Raw genomic sequence first — 23,340 nt, 5'->3', positions numbered from 1 at the left:
CCAGAGATATCTGTACCAGAGATATCCATACCTGAGATATCCATACCAGAGATATCTGTACCAGAGATATCCATACCCGAGATATCCATACCAGAGATATCTGTACCAGAGATATCCATACCAGAGATATCCATACCAGAGATATCCATACCAGAGATATCTGTACCAGAGAATATCCATACCAGAGATATCCATACCAGAGATATCCATACCAGAGATATCCATACCCGAGATATCCATACCAGAGATATCTGTACCAGAGATATCCATACCAGAGATATCCATACCAGAGATATCTGTACCAGAGATATCCATACCCGAGATATCCATACCAGAGATATCTGTACCAGAGATATCCATACCAGAGATATCCATACCAGAGATATCCATACCAGAGATATCTGTACCAGAGATATCCATACCAGAGATATCCATACCAGAGATATCCATACCAGAGATATCCATACCAGAGATATCTGTACCAGAGATATCCATACCTGAGATATCCATACCAGAGATATCTGTACCAGAGATATCCATACCCGAGATATCCATACCAGAGATATCTGTACCAGAGATATCCATACCAGAGATATCCATACCAGAGATATCCATACCAGAGATATCCATACCAGAGATATCTGTACCAGAGATATCCATACCTGAGATATCCATACCAGAGATATCTGTACCAGAGATATCCATACCCGAGATATCCATACCAGAGATATCTGTACCAGAGATATCCATACCCGAGATATCCATACCAGAGATATCCATACCAGAGATATCTGTACCAGAGATATCCATACCAGAGATATCCATACCAGAGATATCCATACCAGAGATATCTGTACCAGAGATATCCATACCCGAGATATCCATACCAGAGATATCCATACCAGAGATATCCATACCAGAGATATCCATACCAGAGATATCCATACCAGAGATATCCATACCAGAGATATCCATACCAGAGATATCCATACCAGAGATATCCATACCATACCAGTTTGTGCTGTTGGCTTTAAAGGGTAAAATACGTAGGCCTGACTTTCTGATATTGGCAGAATGAATGTCATGGATATCTTTATCCCTGGCTAGTCATTGATCTACAGTACATAGTGTGAACACCAAGGACAAAGTACCAATAAGAAGAAGTATACACACACACACACACACGCACACAAACAAACACACACACACACACACACGCACACGCACGCACACGCACACACACACGCACACACACACACACGCACACACACACGCGCACACACGCGCACACACGCACACACACACGCACACACACACACACAAACACGCACGCACGCGCGCGCACGCACGCACGCACGCACGCACGCACGCACACACACACACACACACACACACACACACACACACACACACACACACACACACACACACACACACCATGAGCCCAAGTGTTTTACGCCTCCTCTTCCTGTAGAAATAATTAACCTACACAACCTACATTGATTCAGTAGGAAATGAGCAACAGCCAGCCAAGGTCTAAATAGCACAGACCAGGGTGTTATTGTTTCACAACGAGAGAACAGTTTAACTGCTTGGCAAATAAAACATGGCCGCTGCTGGACGTCTAGTGGGGAGTGGGCAGGAGCAGGACACCACGCAACCAACCAACGGACACTATAGGATGGAACCAATGGTCCCAAAGTGGAAACTCCAAGGTACACACCTCAAATACTTTCCAAATACTAGTACACGCAATACTAGTACACTCAATATGAGTACACACACCTCAAATACTTTCAAATAATAGTACACTCAATACTAGTACACTCAATATGAGTACACACACCTCAAATACTTTCACAATACTAGTACACTCAATACTAGTACACACACCTCAAATACTTTCACAATACTAGTACACGCAATACTAGTACACTCAATATGATTACACTGGTACACTCAAACACACCCTTCATTCACAGAGTGGTTTTTTACCCCACAACTCTGAGGAGATATCCTGCACTGAGGAGATATCCTGCTCTGAGGAGATATCCTGCACTGACGAGATATCCTGCACTGAGGAGATATCCTGCTCCGAGGAGATATCCTGCTCTGAGGAGATATCCTGCACTGAGGAGATATCCTGCACTGAGGAGATATCCTGCTCTGAGGAGATATCCTGCACTGACGAGATATCCTGCACTGAGGAGATATCCTGCTCTGAGGAGATATCCTGCACTGAGGAGATATCCTGCACTGAGGAGATATCCTGCTCTGAGGAGATATCCTGCACTGACGAGATATCCTGCTCCGAGGAGATATCCTGCTCCGAGGAGATATCCTGCTCTGAGGAGATATCCTGCACTGAGGAGATATCCTGCTCTGTCGAGATATGCTGCTCTGAGGAGATATCCTGCTCTGTGGAGAAATCCTGCTCTGAGGAGATATCCTGCACTGTGGAGATATCCTGCTCTGAGGAGATATCCTGCACTGAGGAGATATCCTGCACTGAGGAGATATCCTGCTCTGTGGAGAAATCCTGCACTGAGGAGATATCCTGCACTGAGGAGATATCCTGCACTGAGGAGATATCCTGCTCCGAGGAGATATCCTGCTCCGAGGAGATATCCTGCTCTGAGGAGATATCCTGCACTGAGGAGATATCCTGCTCTGAGGAGATATCCTGTACTGAGGAGATATCCTGCTCTGTGGAGATATCCTGCACTGAGGAGATATCCTGCACTGAGGAGATATCCTGCACTGAGGAGATATCCTGCTCTGTGGAGATATCCTGTCTTTCAGGCTGCTCTGTGATGATAAGCCTCCTCTCAATATCGGTGTCCCAAATGGCACCCTATTCACTACATAGTGCACTACTTTAGACTTGAGCCCTATGGGTGCTGGTCCAAAGTAGTGCACTAAATAGGGAATAGGGTGACATTTGGAACACAACGTAGTGAGTGGGTTTTCCACACGACTTCAAGGAACTAGCCAGGCTTTCCTCCATTCCTCCATTCCTCATCCAGCAATCTTTCCTCATCCATCCTCCATTCCTCATCCATCCTTTTTTTCTCATCCATATATCCTGGTCTCTGATGATGGTGCTCCTCTCAAGGTGACCCATTTAAAACCCTGCTGCTGCTCTCCTCTCTCTCTCTCTCTCTCTCTCTCTCTCTCTCTCTCTCTCTCTCTCTCTCTCTCATTTCTCTCTCCCTCTTTCATTTCTCTTTCTTTCCTTTCTCTCTCGCTCTCTCTCCTCTCTCTTTTCTCTCCCTTTTTTTCTCTCTCACTCTCCCTCCCTCTCTCTCTTTAACTGTCTTTCTTTCTCTCTCTCCCTTTCTCTCTCTCTGCCCCCACTCTCTCTTCCCTTCCCTGTCCTGGTTTCAGTTGATAGAGGGTATAAATAACAGCACTCTTCCACAGAGGCTAAAAGGCTTTTATTTCTGTGGTCTAGCCGTGTGAAAATAACACAGTACATTGAGTGATGATGACTTGATGAGTTCTAGATCACTTCGGTCATGGATAGTCAGATGGATATGTAAGCAGGAACTGAGCACTGTCTGCTGGGAAGTCACTAAGCAGCACTAACTCCTTCTCATTGTGTGTGCCAGGTCCCAAACAGACTAGAGAAACATCAATTGTGACAATCACGATATAGTCATATAACTGTGGCATGACCCTGTCATGGCTATTGGTCATAGGTTACTACAGACAGACACTACCAGATAGGAAGGCTTTACTGATCTGCACTGAATGGATAAATACTTTACTGATCTGCACTGAATGGATAAATACTTTACTGATCTGCACTGAATGGTTAAATACTTTACTGATCTGCACTGAATGGATACATACTTTACTGATCTGCACTGAATGGGTTAAATACTTTACTGATCTGCACTGAATGGATAAATACTTTACTGATCTGCACTGAATGGATAAATACTTTACTGATCTGCACTGAATGGATAAATACTTTACTGATCTGCACTGAATGGATACATACTTTACTGATCTGCACTGAATGGGTTAAATACTTTACTGATCTGCACTGAATGGATAAATACTTTACTGATCTGCACTGAATGGATAAATACTTTACTGATCTGCACTGAATGGTTAAATACTTTACTGATCTGCACTGAATTGATAAATACTTTACTGATCTGCACTGAATGGATAAATACTTTACTGATCTGCACTGAATGGATAAATACTTTACTGATCTGCACTGAATGGATAAATACTTTACTGATCTGCACTGAATGGATACATACTTTACTGATCTGCACTGAATGGGTTAAATACTTTACTGATCTGCACTGAATGGATAAATACTTTACTGATCTGCACTGAATGGATAAATACTTTACTGATCTGCACTGAATGGATAAATACTTTACTGATCTGCACTGAATGGATAAATACTTTACTGATCTGCACTGAATGGATAAATACTTTACTGATCTGCACTGAATGGTTAAATACTTTACTGATCTGCACTGAATTGATAAATACTTTACTGATCTGCACTGAATGGATAAATACTTTACTGATCTGCACTGAAGGGGTAAAGAAGTCAAAGACAATCAGGCCTTTACAGTGACAGTGAACACGTCTTATGACCAAACCAGACAGTCTTGCTTCAAGTCCACTAACATCTACTATGTATGTACAGGACATTACAGAGACAGGGAGGGAGGGAGAGCCACTCATTTAGCTAAAGTACAAGCAAGTGGCTCTGAGAAGAGACAGTAAAACAATATCAGACATTGCTATCTCAATCTGCATGAGATCACGATGTCCCATTCTTCATTCATAACCCACACAGTATGGTACTACTGTAAGGCAGCTGAAGAATCCAACACTGGACTATTCAAAGCCTACTACTCTGAGACAATGGCAGCTTCTTGTCAGTGGAGAGGTATGTGTCTCGGCCAGTGCCTTTGTCTTCTAGAGAAAGGAGCATCACGCCATGTCAAATATACAGTACCAGGTAGTATAATATACAGTACCAGGTAGTATAATATACAGTACCAGGTAGTATAATATACAGTACCAGTCAAAAGTTTGGACTCATTTTCTTTATTTTTTACTATTTTCTACATTGTAGAATAATAGTGAAGACATCAAAACTATGAAAGAATGGGTGGCTACTTTGAAGAATCTCAAATATAAAATATATTTTGATTTGTTTAACACTTTTTTGGTTATTACATGATTCCATGTGTGTTATTTCATAGTTTTGATGTCTTCACTATTATTCTCCAATGTAGAAAATTGTAAAAAATAAAGAAAAACCCTTGAATGAGTAGGTGTGTCCAAACTTTTGACTGGTACTGCATGTGAAGTATAGATAGTTTTTACATTTTGTGGAAATATCAATGGTGAGTTTCCCAAAGCATTCATATCTAATGTGGTACATTACTTCTCTAAGTGTTTATTGAGGACCATGTTCATACTTCTAAAAGATACGATGGAGCTACAAGAAGCCCATTGTTACTAGTACTGACACTTGGCCTACCTACTGAATGCTGCGTATGCCGATGAAATATTAACGTTGTTTTGGGAATAAGCCACGGGGAGTCCTTCCAGAATGAGGTTATATCAGTATAAACATTTAATGAGGCAGTATGGCTTTCTTTAATGCCAGGCACAGAGTCAACCAATCACAAGATCAGATTCTGTGGGCTGATTATGTTGACATCCCTTCTTCAGTATTCAACCTTTCCTTGGAACATTTCCTTCTAATCCGATTGTGAAGATTTGAAACTAAGATGGGCACTGATCTCAAGTCAGACTACTGCCTATAGATTCCATGTGAAGATTTGAAACTAAGATGGGCGCTGATCTCAAGTCAGACTACTGCCTATAGATTCCATGTGAAGATTTGAAACTAAGATGGGCGCTGATCTCAAGTCAGACTACTGCCTATGGATTCCATGTGAAGATTTGAAACTAAGATGGGCGCTGATCTCAAGTCAGACTACTGCCTATAGATTCCATGTGAAGATTTGAAACTAAGATGGGCGCTGATCTCAAGTCAGACTACTGCCTATAGATTCCATGTGAAGATTTGAAACTAAGATGGGCGCTGATCTCAAGTCAGACTACTGCCTATGGATTCCATGTGAAGATTTGAAACTAAGATGGGCGCTGATCTCAAGTCAGACTACTGCCTATAGATTCCATGTGAAGATTTGAAACTAAGATGGGCGCTGATCTCAAGTCAGACTACTGCCTATGGATTCCATGTGAAGATTTGAAACTAAGATGGGCGCTGATCTCAAGTCAGACTACTGCCTATAGATTCCATGTGAAGATTTGAAACTAAGATGGGTGCTGATCTCAAGTCAGACTACTGCCTATGGATTCCATGTGAAGATTTGAAACTAAGATGGGCGCTGATCTCAAGTCAGACTACTGCCTATAGATTCCATGTGAAGATTTGAAACTAAGATGGGCGCTGATCTCAAGTCAGACTACTGCCTATGGATTCCATGTGAAGATTTGAAACTAAGATGGGCGCTGATCTCAAGTCAGACTACTGCCTATAGATTCCATGTGAAGATTTGAAACTAAGATGGGCGCTGATCTCAAGTCAGACTACTGCCTATAGATTCCATGTGAAGATTTGAAACTAAGATGGGCGCTGATCTCAAGTCAGACTACTGCCTATAGATTCCATGTGAAGATTTGAAACTAAGATGGGCGCTGATCTCAAGTCAGACTACTGCCTATAGATTCCATGTGAAGATTTGAAACTAAGATGGGCGCTGATCTCAAGTCAGACTACTGCCTATGGATTCCATGTGAAGATTTACTCAAGTTTTAGAACACAAGGCACGCACTGGAAAAAATATGTGTGTATTTATTTATATCCCAACAGTACGCAACCATGTCTAATTTATCACAACCGTTATAGACAACTCATTCTAATTTATAAATCGCCCCAAATATATTCAGTCAATAAAAAAAGCAAGTGCAAATTTATTAAGACCGTAATATCAACTGGTTATATTATATCCTGGAACACAATCTGTACTATCAACTGGTTATATTATATCATGGAACACACTAATATCAACTGGTTATATTATATGGAACACACTAATATCAACTGGTTATATTATATGGAACACACTCTGTACTATCAACTGGTTATATTATATCATGGAACACACTAATATCAACTGGTTATATTATATAATGGAACACACTCTGCAATATCAACTGGTTATATTATATCATGGAACACACTCTGCAATATCAACTGGTTATATTATATCATGGAACACACTCTGCAATATCAACTGGTTATATTATATCATGGAACACACTAATATCAACTGGTTATATTATATAATGGAACACACTCTGCAATATCAACTGGTTATATTATATCATGGAACACACTCTGCAATATCAACTGGTTATATTATATCATGGAACACACTAATATCAACTGGTTATATTATATCATAGAACACACTCTGTACTATCAACTGGTTATATTATATCATGGAACACACTAATATCAACTGGTTATATTATATAATGGAACACACTCTGCAATATCAACTGGTTATATTATATAATGGAACACACTCTGCAATATCAACTGGTTATATTATATCATGGAACACACTCTGCAATATCAACTGGTTATATTATATAATGGAACACACTCTGCAATATCAACTGGTTATATTATATCATGGAACACACTCTGTACTATCAACTGGTTATATTATATCATGGAACACACTAATATCAACTGGTTATATTATATCATGGAACACACTCTGCAATATCAACTGGTTATATTATATCATGGAACACACTAATATCAACTGGTTATATTATATCATGGAACACACTAATATCAACTGGTTATATTATATCATGGAACACACTAATATCAACTGGTTATATTATATCATGGAACACACTCTGCAATATCAACTGGTTATATTATATCATGGAACACACTAATATCAACTGGTTATATTATATCATGGAACACACTAATATCAACTGGTTATATTATATCATGGAACACACTAATATCAACTGGTTATATTATATCATGGAACACACTCTGCAATATCAACTGGTTATATTATATCCTGGAACACACTCTGCAATATCAACTGGTTATATTATATCCTGGAACACACTCTGCAATATCAACTGGTTATATTATATCATGGAACACACTAATATCAACTGGTTATATTATATCATGGAACACACTAATATCAACTGGTTATATTATATCATGGAACACACTCTGCAATATCAACTGGTTATATTATATCATGGAACACACTCTGCAATATCAACTGGTTATATTATATAATGGAACACACTAATATCAACTGGTTATATTATATCATAGAACACACTCTGTACTATCAACTGGTTATATTATATCCTGGAACACAATCTGTACTATCAACTGGTTATATTATATGGAACACACTCTGCAATATCAACTGGTTATATTATATCCTGGAACACACTCTTAGCAGTGGTCCGTTCATAGAAGTCTATGGCTGTGCGATGGCAAAGCCTCATTTTGTTAATTTAGAACCAAAACCTTTTCCAGTGTGAAGTGATGCGCATCTTGCGTCTGAAACAGTGACTCTCAAAGAGCTCAATTTGGTGAGTTGAAAGATCATTTTTTTCAGGGTTACAAACCAATATCTGTATTTCTTTAAAAAAAAATCAAAATACAGACGTTTGATGTAGTTTATTCAGCCTGTTCTTTGGAGTAAAATAAAAACATGGATGAACAATTCCACATTGAACACTGCATGGGGATGAATTATGACCACAACAGTAGGCATAGGCTTAATGATTCTGATGAAAATACAGTTCTCTTCATAAGGACAGCCAGTAACCACACCCCCTACAGTTCTCTTCATAAGGACAGCCAGTAACCACACCCCCTACAGTTCTCTTCATAAGGACAGCCAGTAACCACACCCCCTACAGTTCTCTTCATAAGGACAGCCAGTAACCACACCCCCTACAGTTCTCTTCATAAGGACAGCCAGTAACCACACCCCCTACAGTTCTCTTCATAAGGACAGCCAGTAACCACACCCCTACAGTTCTCTTCATAAAGACAGCCAGTAACCACACCCCCTACAGTTCTCTTCATAAGGACAGCCAGTAACCACACCCCTACAGTTCTCTTCATAAGGACAGCCAGTAACCACACCCCTACAGTTCTCTTCATAAGGACAGCCAATAACCACACCCCCTACAGTTCTCTTCATAAGGACAGCCAATAACCACACCCCTACAGTTCTCTTCATAAGGACAGCCAGTAACCACACCCCCTACAGTTCTCTTCATAAGGACAGCCAGTAACCACACCCCCTACAGTTCTCTTCATAAGGACAGCCAGTAACCACACCCCCTACAGTTCTCTTCATAAGGACAGCCAGTAACCACACCCCTACAGTTCTCTTCATAAGGACAGCCAGTAACCACACCCCCTACAGTTCTCTTCATAAGGACAGCCAGTAACCACACCCCCTACAGTTCTCTTCATAAGGACAGCCAGTAACCACACCCCCTACAGTTCTCTTCATAAGGACAGCCAGTAACCACACCCCCTACAGTTCTCTTCATAAGGACAGCCAGTAACCACACCCCCTACAGTTCTCTTCATAAAGACAGCCAGTAACCACACCCCTACAGTTCTCTTCATAAGGACAGCCAGTAACCACACCCCCTACAGTTCTCTTCATAAGGACAGCCAGTAACCACACCCCCTACAGTTCTCTTCATAAGGACAGCCAATAACCACACCCCCTACAGTTCTCTTCATAAGGACAGCCAATAACCACACCCCTACAGTTCTCTTCATAAGGACAGCCAGTAACCACACCCCTACAGTTCTCTTCATAAGGACAGCCAGTAACCACACCCCCTACAGTTCTCTTCATAAGGACAGCCAGTAACCACACCCCCTACAGTTCTCTTCATAAGGACAGCCAGTAACCACACCCCCTACAGTTCTCTTCATAAGGACAGCCAGTAACCACACCCCCTACAGTTCTCTTCATAAGGACAGCCAGTAACCACACCCCCTACAGTTCTCTTCATAAGGACAGCCAGTAACCACACCCCCTACAGTTCTCTTCATAAGGACAGCCAGTAACCACACCCCCTACAGTTCTCTTCATAAGGACAGCCATTTAGCTGTTGTTCAGAACGTGTGAATTGCAAGTGAAGCATAACATGTTGTGTCTGCAGTCACTCCAAACTGATTTTTTGTTTAGAACAAATTCTTACTTACAATGACAGCAAGTTAACTGCCTTGTTCAGGAGCAGAACAACAGATGTTTTACCTTGTCAGCTCCGGAATCAATCTAGCAACCTTTACGGTTCCTGGCCCAACGCTCTAACCACTAGGATACCTGCCGCCCTAGTCTTCCTCAGAATGGATGGTGAAGTGAAACATCGGCTAGTTCAACTCTACAACTCTGATTTTCAGCCCCCACACAAGAAAGGAACTGTTTGCTATGAGGTGTGAGCCGAAAGCCCACAGTTGAGTTTGGTTTGGGGCAGCTGGAGCACAAGCACAAGCGTCCACAGCTGTGCCAATCTGTGCAAACAGAAACGCGTCTGGCAGAGAAAAGACCAATGAAAAGATGCAGTCTCTCTCTGCTGTCTCAAAATAGACCAGCCAGGAACAACACATGTAGATGACACAATCACAGGAAGAGAGGAGAGCCAACCCTCCATCTCTGTTTCTCCATCCAAAGGAAGAATGAGAGAATGGTAAACAAACTTGAACAAAGTAAAATACCCGTTCATCAAGACAATCTCAACCATCAGGCAGCCGAAGTGGAGGGCTGTGGGTGATTGGTTGGTCAGCCTGTCAATCAAGAGGCCAAACATTCTTTTGACAAATGGTCAATTCTCACCAAGCATTCAATTCTATTAGATTAAATCTGAAACATGTACTAAAAGATTCAGCTACTGAGGTGATTCTGTTAGGTTTCATCTGAAACATGTACTAAAAGTTTCAGCTACTGAGGTGATTCTGTTAGGTTTCATCTGAAACATGTACTAAAAGATTCAGCTACTGAGGTGATTCTGTTAGGTTTCATCTGAAACATGTACTAAAAGATTCAGCTGTTCTGCATGATGGCTTTGACCAAGGTTGCATCCAAAATGGGACCCTATTCCCTATATAGTGCACTACATTTGACCAGGTCCTGCATAAGGTCTGGTCAAAAGTAGGACACTATGTAGGGAATAGGGTCCCATTTCAGACAGTGAGCAGAGAAATTAAATATTCATCAGGATTCAGGAAACCCCTTTCCACTAAAAAAGGTTTCAGGCTAAAAATACAAATAAAATACACTCCATAACAGGATTTCTGAGAGGCTATTGGGGAACATCAGCATAAAATGGCAATAATTGAGATAAGAGGTAACTTGGACTGGAAAATATTTTCTGGGACATGGCCTGTATATTGCAGAGAAACTTTAGTGAACTTTTCATAAAAATGATTTAGCCTCATTTGCAAATTAGTCCATATATTATTATGATGATTTTATAATGATTCTGACTTGAATAGTTCAATTAGTAAATCATTTCCCAACCTGTGAATGGAGGTGTCTGCCTAATAAAACTATTGCTAGCTTCTAAAATGGCACCCTATTCTCTATTTGGTTCACTACTTTAGACCAGATCCCTATGAGCCCTGGTCAAAAGTAGTGCACTATATACGGAATAGAGTGCCATTTGGGACATACACTATTCACTTTTCCCCCTGCTCCAAATAGTTTCCCCCCGGGCCGGATCAACTGCCCAACGAAGAGATGATCAATACAGGTTTGGCTGTAGCCTCATTAATCAATATGATGCGGAGTTGATGATGTCAACAGTTAAAGGTCCACGTTACCAACACTGCTACTGATTGACCTTGGTTCTGTTGTTCTGCCCTGCCCAGGACCACATCAATACACTAGAAGGTTCTGTTGCTCTGCCCTGCCCAGGACCACATCAATACACTAGAATGTTCTGTTGCTCTGCCCTGCCCAGGACCACATCAATACACTAGAAGGTTCTGTTGCTCTGCCCTGCCCAGGACCACATCAATACACTAGAAGGTTCTGTTGCTCTGCCCTGCCCAGGACCACATCAATACACTAGAAGGTTATGTTGCTGTGCCCAAGACAACTATCAATACACTAGAAGGTTCTGTTGCTCTGCCCTGCCCAAGACAACTATCAATACACTAGAAGGTTATGTTGCTGTGCCCAGGACAACTATCAATACACTAGAAGGTTATGTTGCTCTGCCCAAGACAACTATCAATACACTAGAAGGTTATGTTGCTGTGCCCAAGACAACTATCAATACACTAGAAGGTTATGTTGCTCTGCCCTGCCCAAGACCACATCAATACACTAGAAGGTTATGTTGCTGTGCCCAGGACCACATCAATACACTAGAAGGTTATGTTGCTCTGCCCTGGACAACTATCAATACACTAGAAGGTTATGTTGCTGTGCCCAGGACAACTATCAATACACTAGAAGGTTATGTTGCTGTGCCCAGAACAACTATCAATAAACTAGAAGGTTATGTTGCTCTGCCCAGGACAACTATCAATACACTAGAAGGTTATGTTGCTCTGCCCAGGACAACTATCAATACACTAGAAGGTTATGTTGCTCTGCCCAGGACAACTATCAATAAACTAGAAGGTTATGTTGCTGTGTCCAAGACAACTATCAATACACTAGAAGGTTATGTTGCTCTGCCCAAGACAACTATCAATACACTAGAAGGTTATGTTGCTCTGCCCTGCCCAAGACCACATCAATACACTAGAAGGTTATGTTGCTGTGCCCAGGACAACTATCAATACACTAGAAGGTTATGTTGCTGTGCCCAAGACAACTATCAATACACTAGAAGGTTATGTTGCTCTGCCCTGCCCAAGACAACTATCAATACACTAGAAGGTTATGTTGCTCTGCCCTGCCCAAGACAACTATCAATACACTAGAAGGTTATGTTGCTCTGCCCAGAACAACTATCAATACACTAGAAGGTTATGTTGCTCTGCCCTGCCCAAGACAACTATCAATACACTAGAAGGTTATGTTGCTGTGCCCTGCCCTGCCCAAGACAACTATCAATACACTAGAAGTTTATGTTGCTGTGCCCAGGACAACTATCAATAAACTAGAAGGTTATGTTGCTGTGTCCATTACCACATCAATAAACTAGAAGGTTATGTTGCTGTGCCCAGGACAACTATCAATAAACTAGAAGGTTATGTTGCTGTGTCCATTACCACATCAATAAACTAGAAGGTTATGTTGCTGTGCCCATTACCACATCAATACACTAGAAGGTTATGCTGCTGTGCCCAGGACAACTATCAATAAACTAGAAGGTTCTGTTGCTCTGCCCTGCCCAGGACCACATCAATACACTAGAAGGTTATGTTGCTCTGCCCAGGACAACTATCAATAAACTAGAAGGTTATGTTGCTGTGCCCAGGACCACATCAATACACTAGAAGGTTATGTTGCTCTGCCCTGCCCAGGACCACATCAATACACTAGAAGGTTATGTTGCTCTGCCCTGCCCAAGACAACTATCAATACACTAGAAGGTTATGTTGCTGTGCCCAGGACAACTATCAATAAACTAGAAGGTTATGTTGCTGTGCCCAGGACCACATCAATACACTAGAAGGTTATGTTGCTGTGCCCAGGACAACTATCAATAAACTAGAAGGTTATGTTGCTGTGCCCAGGACAACTATCAATACACTAGAAGGTTATGTTGCTGTGCCCAGGACAACTATCAATAAACTAGAAGGTTATGTTGCTGTGCCCAGGACCACATCAATACACTAGAAGGTTATGTTGCTGTGCCCAGGACAACTATCAATAAACTAGAAGGTTATGCTGCTGTGCCCAAGACAACTATCAATACACTAGAAGGTTATGTTGCTGTGCCCAGGACCACATCAATACACTAGAAGGTTTGTTCAACATGATTTCCATGTAGTGAATCAGTAAGTTGATCCTATTGTTCCAAACTACACGGGGCTTTATGTTAGGGCCTAATCATCAGGTGTAGCCAACACTGGTGAAATGACATTTCATGGGTAACCATGAACACGTGTCACAACAAAATATGTCCCCATGAATTCAATGACCAAAAGTGTACTTATTGCACACCACACATTCCATCAAAGAAATAGATCAGCCCCGAGTATCAAATTCTGCCTGTCCATGGATCTCTGCAGGCTTAATATCATTTAAAAACCTTTCATCAGATCCCACATACTGTAACGGGCATACAGTGCATTCAGACAGTATTCAGACCCCTTCACTTAAAATGGATTACATTTTTGTTTTAAATTCTCAACAATCTATACACAATACTCCATAATGACAAAGCATTAAAACAAATGTTTTTTTAGTTTTTTTTTTACAAATGTATAAAACATAAAAACTGAAATACCTTATTTACACAAGTATTCAGACCCTTTGCTATGAGACTCAAAATTGAGTTCAGGTGCATCCGGTTTCCATTGATCATCCTTGAGATGTTTCTACAACTTCATTGGAGTCCACCTGTGGTAAATTCAATTGATTGGGCATGATTTGGAAACGCACACACAGCACTGTGGACAGCATGTCAGAGCAAAAACCAAGCCATGAGGTCAAAGGAATTGTCCGTGGAGCTCCAAGACAGGATCGTGTAGAGACACAGATCTGGGAAAGCATTGAAGGTCCCCAAGAACCCAATGGCCTCCATCATTCTTAAATGGAAGAATTTTGGAACCACCAAAACTTTTCCTAGAGCTGGCCGCCCTGCCAAACAAGGCCCAGCAATTGGGGGGAGAAGGGCCTTGGTCAGGGAGGTGACCAAGAACCCGATGGTCACTCTGACAGAGCTCCAGAGTTCCTCTGTGGAGATGGGAGAATCTTCCAGAAGGACAACCATCTCTGCAGCACTCCACCAATCAGGTCTTTATGGTAGAGTGACCAGATGGAAGCCACACAGTAAAAGCACATGCCAACCCGCTTGGAGTTTGGCAAAAGGCACCTAAAGGACTCTCAGACCATGAGAAACAAGATTTTATGGTCTGATGAAACCAAGATTGAACTCTTTGTCCTGAATGCCAAGCGTCATGTGTGGAGGAAACCAGGCACCACTCATCACCTGGCCATTACCATCCCTATGGTTAAGTATGGTGGTGGCAGCATCACGCTGTGGGGATGTTTTTCAACGGCAGGGATTGGGAGACTAGTCAGGATAGAGGGAAAGATGAACGGATCAACGTACAGAGAGATCCTTCATGAAAACCTGCTCAGGAGCGCTCAGGATCTCATACAGGGTTGAAGGTTTTTTTTTCCAACAAGACAACGACCCTAAGCACACAGCCAAGACAACGCAGGAGTGGCTTAGGGACAAGTCTCTGAATGTCCTTGATTGGCCCAGCCAGAGCCCAGACTTGAACCTGATGCAACATCTCTGGAGAGACCTGAAAATAGCTGTGCAGCGACGCTCCCAAACCAACCTGACAGAGCTTGAGAGGATCTGCAGAGAAGAATGGGAGAATCTCCCCAAGGACAGGTGTGCCAAGCTTGTAGCGTCATATCCAAGAAGACTCAAGGCTGTAATCACTGCCAAAGAGTAAAGGGTCTGAATACCTATGTAAATGTGATATTTCCATTTTTTATTTTTAATACATCTGCAAAAATGTCTAAAAATCTGTATTTGCTTTGTCATTATGGGGTACTGTGGGTAGACTGATGAGAAAAAACAACTACTTAATCAATTGTTTTATTTTAGACCTTAAACTGTGCCCAGTGGGTAGTGACCAATATTTTGTTTCATTTCTTCCCGTTTTACTCGGCTAAAATAGAGTAGGACTGAGTCTATCATATAAAAGAGTGACTCATCTATGCCAGAACAATAGTCTATCTGGTGATTTTATTGATCATGGTCATAGTTCAGATAGGCCTAGTTTGGGTTGCTTCTGGCTAGATGTCTAAATATAGCTGTAACATCGCACTGCCTTCAATATTACAGAATGAAGATGCCTAATTGTGAGGAAGAACAGCAAGCAGGCTGCCATCCAAAGTGGTGCAGACAGAATATGCTTTCCATCTGATCCTGCAACCTCCACTACAAGTAGGCTGAATGATTTAGTTTCTTCTGGACTCTAGACAAGTGACATGATATATCCCTAGTTGACTCTGCTCTGGACTCTAGAGAAGTGACATGATATATCCCTAGTTGATTCTGCTCTAGACTCTAGAGAAGTGACATGATATATCCCTAGTTGATTCTGCTCTAGACTCTAGAGAAGTGACATGATATATCCCTAGTTGATTCTGCTCTAGACTCTAGAGAAGTGACATGATATATCCCTAGTTGATTCTGCTCTAGACTATAGAGAAGTGACATGATATATCCCTAATTGATTCTGCTCTAGACTCTAGAGAAGTGACATGATATATCCCTAGTTGATTCTGCTCTAGACTCTAGAGAAGTGACATGATATATCCCTAGTTGATTCTGCTCTAGACTCTAGAGAAGTGACATGATATATCCCCAATTGATTCTGCTCTAGACTCTAGAGAAGTGACATGATATATCCCTAGTTGATTCTGCTCTAGACAAGTGACATGATATATCCCTAGTTGACTCTGCTCTAGACTCTAGAGAAGTGACAAGATATAACCCTAGTTGATTCTGCTCTAGACTCTAGAGAAGTGACATGATATATCCCTAGTTGATTCTGATCTAAACTCTAGAGAAGTGACATGATATATCCCTAGTTGATTCTGCTCTAAACTCTAGAGAAGTGACATGATACGTCCCTAGTTGATATTTGCTGCTAACATGACTTTCACCTCCAAATGCAGGTACAGGATGCAGTTTATTTCTGTAGCCCGTCTTGCATTTTGAAAATGCATCACCTTTTAAGTCTGTAATGACAGGCTACATTTGAGCAGCGATTGTGTGCGCATGTTCACATGTTTCCACACGTGCATGTGTGTGTGCGCGCGGGGTCGCAAGTTTTGTACCACACCATTTTGGGGGTTGCGGGTCAAAAAGTTTGCAAACCACTGGGACACATGATAGTGGCACCAAGTAGGGTTGGATATCATCATGGTAGGCTACAGATGTAGCATTTCAATTTGAGCCAGTTTGCTACATCAGGAATAGAAACCTCCAGCGACAGGAAATGATCTGGATTCAAATTCATTGACATTTTTGTAGGGGTTGATACATTTTTTTGAAAGGGAAAATCAAGTCTGACATCTAAAAGTGGAAATGGCAAACTTCAGAAGTCTTTTTTAAACCTCAAATACACTATTAGTTTTACATTCCCTCCATTCCCAGGACAGTAATCCTGCAACAGGGTGATCAAATTAAGGCATGTTCTATTTGGACAGGAATAGTGTGGTTTGTTGTTGATAAGGGCAGAATTGATTCCAGTTGTAAATAGTTTATCTGAATACTTTACTCCTCAGATGGCACTTCTTTCCCCTCTTCTAATAATAATAATAGCAATTATAATAATAATAATAAAAATTGCATCAGCTTCAAACAGCTGAAAATACAATCTTTTTGGTTATGGAAAAGATATTTCACAGCACTTTAGATGGTACAATGATTCTCTAAACTATACTTGCTTGTTTTGTCACATAAACTGAAATTAGGCAAACTATTTGAAGTTTAGCAACCAGGAAAGCGGTTTCAGCATATTGCACCTTTAAGGATGAAGAGAACCTGTTATAAGCATGTAGACCTTAAGGATGAAGAGAACCTGTTATAAGCATGTAGACCTTAAGGATGAAGAGAACCTGTTATAGGCATGTTTACCTTAAGGATGAAGAGAACCTGTTATGAGCATGTATACCTTAAGGATGAAGAGAACCTGTTATGAGCATGTATACCTTAAGGATGAATAGAACCTGTTATAAGCATGTTTACCTTAAGGATGAAGAGAACCTGTTATAGGCATGTTTACCTTAAGGATGAAGAGAACCTGTTATAAACATGTATACCTTAAGGATGAAGAGAACCTGTTATAAACATGTATACCTTAAGGATGAAGAGAACCTGTTATAAGCATGTTTACCTTAAGGATGAAGAGAACCTGTTATAGGCATGTATACCTTAAGGATGAAGAGAACCTGTTATAAGCATGTATACCTTAAGGATGAAGAGAACCTGTTATGAGCATGTATACCTTAAGGATGAAGAGAACCTGTTATGAGCATGTATACCTTAAGGATGAAGAGAACCTGTTATAAGCATGTATACCTTAAGGATGAAGGGTAAAATGTTACTGTGCATTTCACATAAGACTTCCTGAAGAATCAACTGTGTGACACTGATGCTGTCATGGTCTTACCTTGTGCCTGCACTTCAGAACCACTCCATAGGCTCCTGGAGAGAGAAGAGAGGAGAACGCTTAGCAACAGGGATTTATCCAAACATGACTTATATTTGTATTAATGGTTTGGCTAAAAGAAGTTGTGAAATCCTACTATAAAGAGTTGATATTCTCTAAACAAGGTGAGTGAACTGAAGCTCATCTTCACTATGTTCTGTAGCCATTCAAGGGTGAAGAAACAGTCTTGGGAGATGTCATGCACCTCAGCCCACTTTATGCTCATCCATATTTCAAAGATGAAGTCTTCAACTGTGAACCCTTCATTTGGCTTTCTGGCTTTGTTTTATATATATATATATATATATATATATATATATATATATATATATATATATATATGCAATTGGTAGTTACTCTCTTGTCTCATCGCTGTAACTCCCGTACGGACTCGGGAGAGTTGAAGGTCGAGGGCTGCGCGTCCTCCAAAATACAACCCAACCAAGCCGCACTGCTTCTTGACAAGCCAGACACACCAATGTGTTGGAGGAAACACCCTGCACCTGGCGACCATGTCAGTGTGCACTGCACCCGGCCACAGGAGTCGCTAGAGCGCGATGGGACAAGGACATCCCTGCCGGCCAAACCCTCCCCTAACCCGGACGACGCTGGGCCAATTGTGCGCCTCCCCATGGGTCTCCCGGTCGCAGACGGCTGCGACAGAGCCTGGGCTCGAACCAGGATCTCTAGTGGCACAGCTACTTGGACCACGGCACCACTCGGGAGGCCCACTACTTTCTGGCATTCTGACAGATGCTGTCAGAGCAAACATGATTCCTCCATTACCTACATGACAACATGACCGGTCAGTCAGTGGTCAGTTGATAGTCGGTGGATAGTCAATTTATAGTCAGTGGATAGGTTGGGTATACTAAGTGAATAGTCATTTTATAGTCAGTTTATAGTCAGTGGATATTCAGTTTATAGTCAGTTTATATTCAGTTTATAGTCAGTTTATATTCAGTTTATAGTCAGTTTATAGTCAGTTTATAGTCATTTTATAGTCAGTTTATAGTCAGTTTATAGTCATTTTATAGTCCGTTTATAGTCAGTTTATAGTCAGTTTATAGTCATTTTATATTCAGTTTATAGTCAGTTTATAGTCATTTTATAGTCATTTTATAGTCAGTTTATAGTCAGTTTATATTCAGTTTATAGTCAGTTTATAGTCAGTTTATAGTCATTTTATAGTCAGTTTATATTCAGTTTATAGTCATTTTATAGTCAGTTTATATTCAGTTTATAGTCATTTTATAGTCAGTTTATATTCAGTTTATAGTCAGTTTATATTCAGTTTATAGTCAGTTTATAGTCAGTTTATAGTTAGTTTATAGTTAGTTTATAGTCCGTTGTTAGTTGGTGGATAGTCAGTAGATAGTTATTGAATAGTCAGTAGATAGTTATTGAATAGTCAGTAGATAGTTATTGAATAGTCAGTAGATAGTTATTGAATAGTCAGTAGATAGTTATTGAATAGTCAGTAGATAGTTATTGAATAGTCAGTAGATAGTTATTGAATAGTCAGTAGATAGTTATTGAATAGTCATCACATAGTCAGTAGATAGTTATTGAATAGACAGTAGATAGTTATTGAATAGTCAGTAGATAGTTATTGAATAGTCAGTAGATAGTTATTGAATAGTCAGTAGATAGTTATTGAATAGTCATCACATAGTCAGTAGATAGTTATTGAATAGTCAGTGGATAGTTATTGAATAGTCAGTAGATAGTTATTGAATAGTCAGTAGATAGTTATTGAATAGTCATCACATAGTCAGTGGATAGTTATTGAATAGTCAGTGGATAGTTATTGAATAGTCAGTAGATAGTTATTGAATAGTCAGTAGATAGTTATTGAATAGTCAGTGGATAGTTATTGAATAGTCAGTAGATAGTTATTGAATAGTCAGTAGATAGTTATTGAATAGTCAGTAGATAGTTATTGAATAGTCAGTAGATAGTTATTGAATAGTCAGTAGATAGTTATTGAATAGTCAGTAGATAGTTATTGAATAGTCAGTAGATAGTTATTGAATAGTCAGTAGATAGTTATTGAATAGTCAGTAGATAGTTATTGAATAGTCAGTAGATAGTTATTGAATAGTCATCACATAGTCAGTAGATAGTTATTGAATAGTCATCACATAGTCAGTAGATAGTTATTGAATAGTCAGTGGATAGTTATTGAATAGTCAGTAGATAGTTATTGAATAGTCAGTAGATAGTTATTGAATAGTCAGTAGATAGTTATTGAATAGTCATCACATAGTCAGTAGATAGTTATTGAATAGTCAGTGGATAGTTATTGAATAGTCAGTAGATAGTTATTGAATAGTCAGTAGATAGTTATTGAATAGTCAGTAGATAGTTATTGAATAGTCAGTAGATAGTTATTGAATAGTCAGTAGATAGTTATTGAATAGACAATAGATAGTTATTGAATAGTCAGTAGATAGTTATTGAATAGTCAGTAGATAGTTATTGAATAGACAGTAGATAGTTATTGAATAGTCAGTAGATAGTTATTGAATAGTCAGTAGATAGTTATTGAATAGACAGTAGATAGTTATTGAATAGTCAGTAGATAGTTATTGAATAGTCAGTAGATAGTTATTGAATAGTCATCACATAGTCAGTAGATAGTTATTGAATAGACAGTAGATAGTTATTGAATAGTCAGTAGATAGTTATTGAATAGTCAGTAGATAGTTATTGAATAGTCAGTAGATAGTTATTGAATAGTCATCACATAGTCAGTAGATAGTTATTGAATAGTCAGTGGATAGTTATTGAATAGTCAGTAGATAGTTATTGAATAGTCAGTAGATAGTTATTGAATAGTCAGTAGATAGTTATTGAATAGTCATCACATAGTCAGTAGATAGTTATTGAATAGTCAGTGGATAGTTATTGAATAGTCAGTAGATATTTATTGAATAGTCAGTAGATAGTTATTGAATAGTCAGTAGATAGTTATTGAATAGTCATCACATAGTCAGTAGATAGTTATTGAATAGTCAGTGGATAGTTATTGAATAGTCAGTAGATAGTTATTGAATAGTCAGTAGATAGTTATTGAATAGTCATCACATAGCCAGTAGATAGTCAGTGAATTTCAATCTGCTACTGAAAAATGTACTTCTCTATTATCTTCAGAACTACATGCCAATCAACTAATAATAAATGACTTTATGAAATGCAGAATGTACCCCATTCATCGCTCTCGAAAACCAACTTACTAACTTCCTGATATGAAGTTCCTGTCCATGTCACTCAGTCAAGAGTGTCTTGATGGGAGAAGAAAAGCTCTATCATGATATGTTCTATAACTGGTGGTTCCTCCCCTCCATTGTTGCTTCACTTCCTGAATTGAGGGGAGATGGGAGTTGTAAACTGAATTGTGCTTAACCCCCCGGTGTGATGGGTGACAAGTAATCTGTGTGATGAGGATGCTTCCGTCAACAAATGGCATGGGAATGAAATGACTCATCTGATCTAGCGTTAAATTGTGTTAGTGGAGGGACCAGTGAAGGACCCATGGGCCAGGGAAGTAGCCGGTCATTATATCCCAGCTCGGAGTATCTCTCCCTGGCCTGAGAGAGGCTTGCCACTCCCTCGCCCTGTAGCCCTTGGCTATCAGCCTCAGCCCTTCAGCCAGTCAACCACATATACAGGAGAATTCAGGGGCTAAAGAGCTACTGAATAAGATGATTGCACACTCTTCCTCCATCTATGTCATTTATTCACATATTAAGTGAATTTTGACATGAAATGACAGTTAGATTAGTTAGATGAAAGAAAAAGTGTGTTAGCTCAAGAGATGAAGACATTATTTCCAAATCTCCATTTATGAATCTAAAAGGGAACGGATGAAGAGCCGGTCGTGCAAATGGAAAAGGTCAAGGAGTGTGATGTTGTCAGTTTGGCGGTGGTTTCTGGAAGGGTTTCACGGGCACAGCAGCTACAACGCCTAGCCAGAGGACACGTGGAGAGGTGGAGACAGTTTTAGCCCACTTTAGACCCTCCGGTTAAGTGGCGACTGTTCAGAACTGGGAACACGATGAGCACTTTAGAATAATAATTTATCTCTAGTTCTGCAAACAGTGTTTTTGGACACAGTACTGAGAACTCCTGGTGTCTGTTACGTTTTTAACCCGCTGATCGTTGTCAACGTTTTCAGTCACAGCCATAAGTAACATAGTGATAACAAGGTCAGAGAGGGTTTTGGCTTTCAGCTTCCCATCACACCAACATCACGAAAAACAACCCACAAATAAACACATTGGTGTAAAACAGTCGTGTTCCCTTTGACAGTGTAATGCAGTAGTTGTAAATAATGATCAACTTACCTTCACCTACAATGCCAAGGACTTCAAATTTATTCATCACATCACCGATGTCAGTGGTCTTCATGAAGAGGAAACCAGCTGAGAGGAGCAGGAAGGTCTTAGAGAAGAGAGAACTCCAGGCCGGACTGAGACCAGAGTTTCACCACGCAACACAGAGGGAGAGTCCTGGAGGAGTCTCCTCATCTTCTCTCTCTCTCTTTGACTCTCTCTTTCTCTCTCTCTCACACACACACACACTCTCTCTCTGCTCTCTCTCACTGTGTCTCTCTCGCTCTCTGCCTCTCTCTCTCTCTGTCGCTCTCTCTCTCTCTCGCTTTTTACTCACTCTCACTCGTTCACTTTCTCTCACAAATCCTCTCTCTTCCTCAAACATTATTTATCTTGCAGTCTCTCTGTCTCTCACACCCCACACCCCCACACACTCTCACCTGAAAAGAAACAGAGGGAAAATAGGGAAAGTGTGAAGGTCACTCAGTGCAGATCAGCTGAGGTCCCAGCAAACTTCATGCCTTTCTG

The 23,340-nt window shown here is 40.4% G+C and overlaps 1 pseudogene; it reads right to left on the bottom strand.

Moving 5' to 3' along the window:
* LOC124018986 overlaps nucleotides 1–22,975 on the bottom strand; it is a 77,566-nt pseudogene extending 54,591 nt beyond the window's left edge.
* Between the last annotated feature and the right edge of the window lie 365 nt (nucleotides 22,976–23,340).

This window comes from Oncorhynchus gorbuscha, unplaced genomic scaffold, assembly GCF_021184085.1.
Source record: "Oncorhynchus gorbuscha isolate QuinsamMale2020 ecotype Even-year unplaced genomic scaffold, OgorEven_v1.0 Un_scaffold_592, whole genome shotgun sequence".
In the NCBI taxonomy this organism is placed as follows: domain Eukaryota; kingdom Metazoa; phylum Chordata; class Actinopteri; order Salmoniformes; family Salmonidae; genus Oncorhynchus; species Oncorhynchus gorbuscha.
This window is presented reverse-complemented; position numbering and strand designations above follow the sequence as displayed.